The sequence below is a fragment of the Callithrix jacchus genome, chromosome 14 (assembly GCF_049354715.1).
Source record: "Callithrix jacchus isolate 240 chromosome 14, calJac240_pri, whole genome shotgun sequence".
Taxonomy (NCBI): domain Eukaryota; kingdom Metazoa; phylum Chordata; class Mammalia; order Primates; family Cebidae; genus Callithrix; species Callithrix jacchus.
Genome location: NC_133515.1, coordinates 58,666,789 through 58,674,365, shown reverse-complemented (window position 1 = coordinate 58,674,365; position 7,577 = coordinate 58,666,789).

The following is a 7,577-nucleotide window of genomic DNA, read 5'->3' as shown; positions in this document are numbered from 1 at the left end:
TTAAGCTACATCATATAATGGAATGCATGTGCCATTTTATTTGTTTGTTTGCTTGTTTTTTGAGACAGAGTCTCACTTTGTCTCCCAGGCTGGAGTGTACTGGTGCAGTCACAGCTCATTGTAGCCTTGACCTTCCAGGCTCAACTGAACCTCCCACCTTAGCCTTCCGAGTAGCTAGGAACTACAAGTAGGAGCCACCACACCTGGAAAATTATTGTATTTTTTGTAGAGATGGAAGTTTCACCATGTTGCTAGGCTGGTCTTGAACTCCTGGGCTCAAGAGATCTGCCTTCCTTGGCCTCCCAAAGTGTTGGGATTACAGGCATGAGCCACTGTGTCTGGCCATGCATCCTTTTAAAATAACAATTGATTTTATCGACACAGAAAGATATACTTGGAAAATTAAGTAATGAAAACAACTTGTATAAATGAGAATGGCCACATTTTGGTTAAATAAGATAATAATACATGTTAAAATGATCATTTAAAAAAATCTGGAGGCCAATAACCACACAATTACAATGGTTTTCTTTAGATAGGAAAAATGGGAGACTCTCACTTTCTTCATTGTGTAGTTCTGTAATGTTTGATTTTTTTCAATGCACATATGTTACTGTTCAGCTCAATGTCCTGGGATCCAAATATGAATCTTGAAGTTATCGTCATCATTTTCCCCAGAATATTCTAAAAGGGGCTAGAGCAAATAGGACACTCAGTGACTTCCTTACTAGACTAAGAAGGATAAAGCCCAAGCTAGTGACCTCCACAGTGGGTGCACAAGATGATCCACGGATGCTCAGAGAAAAAGTATTCGAACATCAACATGTATTTTTTAATCTCATTCTTTGTTAATTTCCATTGTCAACTTTTGTTCTTAAATCATACATTATATAATTATATTCAAAAATGTATAGTACATGTATATCATATGTAAATAAATATATACTTACATATTAGGGGGAGTGCTCAAACATTTTTTATTGTTTTACTGAAAACATTAATCTAGGCCAAAGCTGCCTTCAAGATAACTAGAATTAGAGCTAAGGTAGATATAAACATTTTCCATAAGTTAGCTGTCCTCCCCAAAGTCACTAATATAGTATTTAAAAGGAAAAGAAATCAGGAAAATAGGTGAGAAAACACAATGGAAGATATATGAAAGAGTCAACTCAGTAAGTAATAAAGGGTAGAAGAGAAGAAAATAAAGTAAAACAGATAGAATGATTATTTACATATACACAAATCAAATAATAAAACAATGGTGAAAACCTTAATGAATAAAGAAAGGGAAGTCAAAAAGCAGGAATAATCCACAAAATATTTAGAGATGAAAAAACACATTCCATACTGATTTTTTAAAAAAGCAAATTGTCACACAATTGGAATTTAGAATGGACCACATCTATAGTTCTATGTTTTTGGCATAATGCTTCAAACATATTATGCACTCAATGAGTAACGAAAGAAAGGATTTTAGGTTATAGCATTTTACACCGAATTAATTTGCTTAGCTACAATTTGAAAGGTTAACGTATTTTTGTTATTTCTCTATTTTAAATTGAGCTGCTGAATATTTTATAGATCATGAGAAATCGAAAACAAAATAAACTGAAAAAACAATGGAAATTCTGTGATGCTAGATTTGCAAATGCAATAAAAAAGCTAACAATTCATTGGGAGAATCTGAAGATATGGTAGATAATTGTTTATTTGCCAACCCATGGAAATCTTCTCTATTCCTTTGCCGTGATATGAGTCAAATAATCAAGCAAGAATATTTGAAATGAACCTATAATTTAGGACTTCTAAAATTTTTATAGCCACAATAAAGGCAATTAACAGGATTAAAGCAGTGACCTTTTCTCCCGCTCTTGAAAGCTGAATTCATTAGTGATGTTCTATATACTCTATCAATTGTTTTTGAAAATAACCCTACTGTTGTGTGGGTATTTTTAAGCCTATTGCTAATAGCAACTTTAAGCCATCTGATCTAGAATATAAGAATGTTTTGTTAGAGTTAAAACAAAAGGAAATCCTGCTTTGCCGGTAGTTACAACTTTACTGTCTCCCCCAGGGGCAGCAAAGAGAAATAGATTATTTTTAGGCCAATGTGAGGCACTATATTCTTAGATCATCATTCAGATATTCATCAAATATTCAATAAGGTTTTCTCAGTGCCAAACATTGTGTTGGAGTTGGAGATCCACTCCTGAAATTAATGAGTCAGCCTTCTCCAGAATTCACAATAATTTCTCTAGTCCTCTCTTGATTAATATTGCAATCTCTAAACTATTTGACATATATCTGTGCATGTGTATGGCTGTGTAGACTCATGAATATAAAACATTATTATAAAAAAAGATAATGACTTAACATTTAACCACTATTATTGTAGGATGTGAAATACTTACTCTTAAAAAAATGTAAGTACGAGTATCTTTAAAAGCTGTGTAATGTGTGATTCAACAATTCTAAAAGGAATTAATCTTCACAAAATGATAAAGGTTAGCTGCAAATATTAATTACAGGGATGCTCATAGTAGAATTATTATTATTATTATTATTACTATTGTAAGACATGGTCATACTCTGTTGCCCAGGCTGAAGCACAGTGGTGTAATCAGAGCTCACTGCAGCCTCGACCTCCTGGGTTTAAGCAATCTTCCCATCTCAGCCTCCTGAGTAGCTAAGACTACAGGTGCTCGCCACCACTCCTGGATAATTTTTTTTTTTTTTTTTTTTTTACAGAGGTAGGGTCTCGCTTTGTTGCCCAGGCATATTTTTTGTTAAGTACAAGAAACATCTTAGATCAATACAGGATTGCTTTAATTATGTTCACACAATGGGAAACTAGGTAATATTAAAAAAGATTATGTAGAAGTGTCTTCATTGATGTGGAAAAAATTCCATGACATATTAGAAAGTGAAAATTAGAAGTTACCTTGTTGCTTAGGTGTCTAGTACAGAAAACAGGTCCCGACTGTGCTCTGAGCCTGGGGAAGACACTTGACCTCACAATCTCAGTTCTTCCATCTGTTATGTGTGGAATTTGTGTTACCCTCAAACTCATATGCTGAAGTCCTAATCCACAGTGCGTCAAATGCAATTGTATTTGGAGATACGGTTTTTAAAGCGGTAATTAAGTTAAAATGAGGTTATTAGGGGGCCTTATTCCAGTATGACTGATACCCCTATGAGAAAAGGAGATTAGAACACAGGGTGTACAGGGGTAAGACCAGGTATGGACACAGGGAGAAGACAGCCGTCTGCAAGCCAAGAGGGGAAGGCTCAAAGGAAACCAACCCTGCCAGCAACTTGATCAGAGACTTCTAGACTTCAGAACTTTGAGAAAATAAATGTCTGTTGCTCAAGCCACCCATTCTGTGAAAATTTGTTACAGCGGTCCTAGCAAACTAATACACCACATAGAAGATGGAGAAAATCTTAATACAGTCTTTATTTAGCTCACGAGTTTGCTGTAAGTCAAATAGATATAATCTCTTTGAAAACTGTAAAGCACTATATAAATGTAAATAATGTTATTCACTTGGTCCTTAAAAATCCTGGAGGAATGCAGTCATGTTGTTAAGATTTGACTTTTATATTCCTTTAGTAGGGCAAACAGTATCAAAACAGGGCGTGGGGAGAAGCAAGGGATTTCTTAGGGCTGCAGCAAAAAACACAAATGATTTGTCATTGAAAGAAGAGGCAAAATAAAAGGAATAGTTCTTTACATCCATGCTGCAAATTGTTAAGCAAACAGACACCTAAACTACACATAATAACAATATCTAATATGTATTAAGCATTTACTAAGTACCTAGCATAATCCCAAGTACTTTCTTTTTTTTTTGAGACGGAGTTTCGCTCTTGTTACCCAGGCTGGAGTGCAATGGCGCAATCTCGGCTCACCGCAACCTCCGCCTCCTGGGTTCAGGCAATTCTCCTGTCTCAGCCTCCTGAGTAGCTGGGATTACAGGCACACGCCACCATGCCCAGCTAATTTTTCTTTTTTTTTTTTTTGTATTTTCAGTAGAGATGGGGTTTCACCATGTTGACCAGAACGGTCTTGATCTCTTGACCTCGTGATCCACCCGCCTCGGCCTCCGAAAGTGCTGGGATTACGGGCGTGAGCCACCGCGCCCAGCCAATCCCAAGTACTTTCAATACATCTTCTTGGCCGGGCGCGGTGGCTCACGCCCGTAATCCCAGCACTTTGGAAGGCCGAGGCTGGTGGATTGCCTGAGCTCAGGAGTTTGAGACCAGCCTGGGCAACATGGTGAAACCCCCATCTCTATTAAAATACAAAAAATTAGCTGGGCTTGGCAGCATGCGCCTGTAAGTCTCAGCCACTTGGGAGGCTGAGGTAGAATCGCTTGAACTCAGGAGGTGGAGGTTGCAGGGAGCCAAGATTGTGCCATTGCACTCCAGCCCGGGCAACAGAGTGAGACCCCGTCTCCATAAAAACAAAAAACACACATATATATATGTATATATATATGCTTATTTATGTGTGTGCCTCTATTTTAGTTTTGTTACATGTTTTTTTTTTTTTTATTTTTGAGACAGGGTCTCACTGTGTTGGCAGGCTGGAGTGCAGTGGTGTAATCTTGGCTCACTGCAACCTTTGTCTCAAGGGTTCAAGTGATTCTTCTGCCTCAGCCTCCCCATTAGCTGCCAGTACAGGCGCCCATCGCCATGCCCAGCTAATTTTTAGTAAAGATAGGGTTTAGCCATGTTGGCCAGGCTGGTCTCAAACTACTGACCTCAAGTGATGCATCCACCTCGACCTCCCAAAGTGCTGGGATTACAGGCATGAACCACCGCACCCAGCCTGTTATATGTATCTTTAAAATGAAAATGTGTTCATATGTGATAGGTAAAAAGAGTAATAAAACTGGCAAAATTAATCGTGATTTTTCCAAGAGATGACTGTGCTTTGCATTACTGTGAAACACTGAAAACACTGCTGACTGAATGAAGTGACCTATGGTAAAACACACACCCATGCCACCTTCCTACTCTTGCCCCATTTCATCCACATTTATTGCCCTAACATCGTGCATGCTGTTCTACTGAGTTTGTTTATTTTATGATAAGCATATTGAATACATTATCTCGAACCTGAGTAAGCATCCTGCTAATAAGAATCTCAAGTAGTGAATAAAAACAAAAGGCTTAAGTTTTAAGGAGAAAAATGAAATAATAAAATATTTTGAAATTCACGAGGGAATTTGCAGGCCTGAAGGAATCCACATTACTCATTTAGATTTAGAAACAAGGCTAAGAAAGTAAAAGAAAGGAGAGCTCCTACATCATAATTATCTGCTTCCAGTGGAACTGAGAAGCATTTGGAAGAGACTGAAGATAAAGACTCTAATGCTGAATAATAAGGAGTGTAGTTGAGGCTAGGCATGGTGGCTCACGCCTGTAATCCCAGCGCTTTGGGAGGCTGAGGCGAGTGGCTCACTTGAGGTCAGGAGTTCGAGACCAGCCTAGTCTGATCAACATGATAAAACCCTGTCTGGACTAAAAATATGAAAATTAGCCAGGGATGGTGGCGGGGGCTTGCAATCCCAGCTCTTCAAGAGGCAGGAAAGTTGCTTGAACCCAGCAGGGGGAGGTTGCAGTGAACTGAGATCTCCCCACTGTACTCTAGCCTGGGTGACAGAGCAAGACTCTGTCTCAAGAAAAAAAAGGGGGGGAGGGGTCTACCATTTTAACCTAGTAGATGGGCAAAGATTATATTTTTAAAAAGGTTTAAAATAATTAGTTCTGTTATTTTCCCTTGAGAATTTGTTCAAGGGAAATAACGAGACTAGGGTTCAAAAACATATGTACAAGAATTTTCATGACAAAATTGTTTATGGGTTTAAAAAATTGAAGTAATTTAAGGTAGCAATTGAGGTTTGGTCTAATTAGCCAAAGAATATATTAACCAATATATTCTTTCATTTAGCATTTCTGCTGGAATCTATCTCTTGGAATAGTAAATAAAACCAACAGTTCTTAGGATGCAACATTTGTAACAGCAGTTTGTAGAAGCAAAAAATGGCAAATTCACAGCATGGAGGAGGGAAAAGAAAGAAAACTGCTCATGTCTTGGCGCGGTGCCTCACACCTGTAATCCCAGCACTTTGGCAAATTGAGGCGGGCGGATCACCTGAGGTCAGGATTTCGAGACCACCCTGGTCAACATGGCAAAACCCCGTCTCTACTAAAAGTACAAAAATTAGGCGGGTGTGGTGGCATGCCCTTGTAATTCAACTACTCGGGAGGTTGAGGCGGAGAATCACTTGAACCCAGGAGGCTAAGGTTGCAGTGAGCCAAGATCACACCACTGCACTCCAGCCTGGGCAACAGAAGGAGACTCCGACTAAAAAAAAAAAAATTGCATATAATGATCATCTTCATGTATTCAGGTAAGATAATGTGTGCACATTCACGAAATAAAAATAGACTAAAGAAAGGGTGCTTTATGAAATACTATGCAGTTGTAAAGAAAGCACAAATTTATACTTTTAAAAGATAAAGATATAAGTGAAAAAGATTTCATAACTGTACATATAGTGATCCTATTTATGTAAATATATGTATAAGGTTGGCTGAAGATATTTTGGGACCCCAAACACCTTGACAATGACCATTGAAGACCCCATTCCACAATGGACTTCAACCCAAAAGCTGAGTTGGAGACATTCGACACAAGATTTGGTTACCAAGACATTTATTTAAATATGTATTAACTTTGATCTTACCCTTGAAAAGCTCCTAATTCTAGTTACCTTTTTCCAAGCGTAAGAGGTTAAAGACCTGCTGGAGATCCAGATGCAAACTGACTGTAAGACAATCGGCGAGTCTCACAGAGCTTGGCTTTGTATTTTCAGACAACCCTTTAATTACAAACGCTTCTGGGCCAATGGGTCTGAAAATGGCTGGAAGTGAGGGGCTGGGGATACAATGATGAACTGTAGCCGCTGAAGCCCTTTCAGTCGGTGACCCGGTCACCTCGCATCCTCACTGGGCATTTTTTTTTTTTTTTTTTAGACGCAGTCTCAGAGGCTGCAGTGCAGTGGCGCAATCTCGGCTCACTACAACCGCCGCCTCAGCCTCCGGAGTAGCTGAGATTACAGGCGCCCACCACCACGCCCGGCTAATTTTTGTATTTTTAGTAGAGACGAGGTTTCACCATGTTGGCCAGGCTGGTCTCGACCTCATGACCTCAGCTGATCTGCCCGCCTCAGTCTCCCACAGCGCAGGATTACCGGTGTGAGACGCAGTTCGCTGCCACTGCGCCTTTTCTAAATCTCGGCCCCTACGCACTTCTCAGGAGAGAGAGTGCGGAGAATCTGTCTATGACTTCCAGCCAATGGTTACATTTCTTTTCTCAGCCCTACAACTATGGACCAATAGGTAGATGGCTTTCTTTTGACGCCACCGTTCTCTTTCAGCCAATCAGAGGCGTTTTTCAAACGTTTGCCCGCCCTCTTAAGCACGCAGGCTCCTGGAAAGCGGCATTCACTTCCGGGCCGCGGTCTAGGGCAGCTACGTGTGTTGTCATAGAGACCATTTTGCGT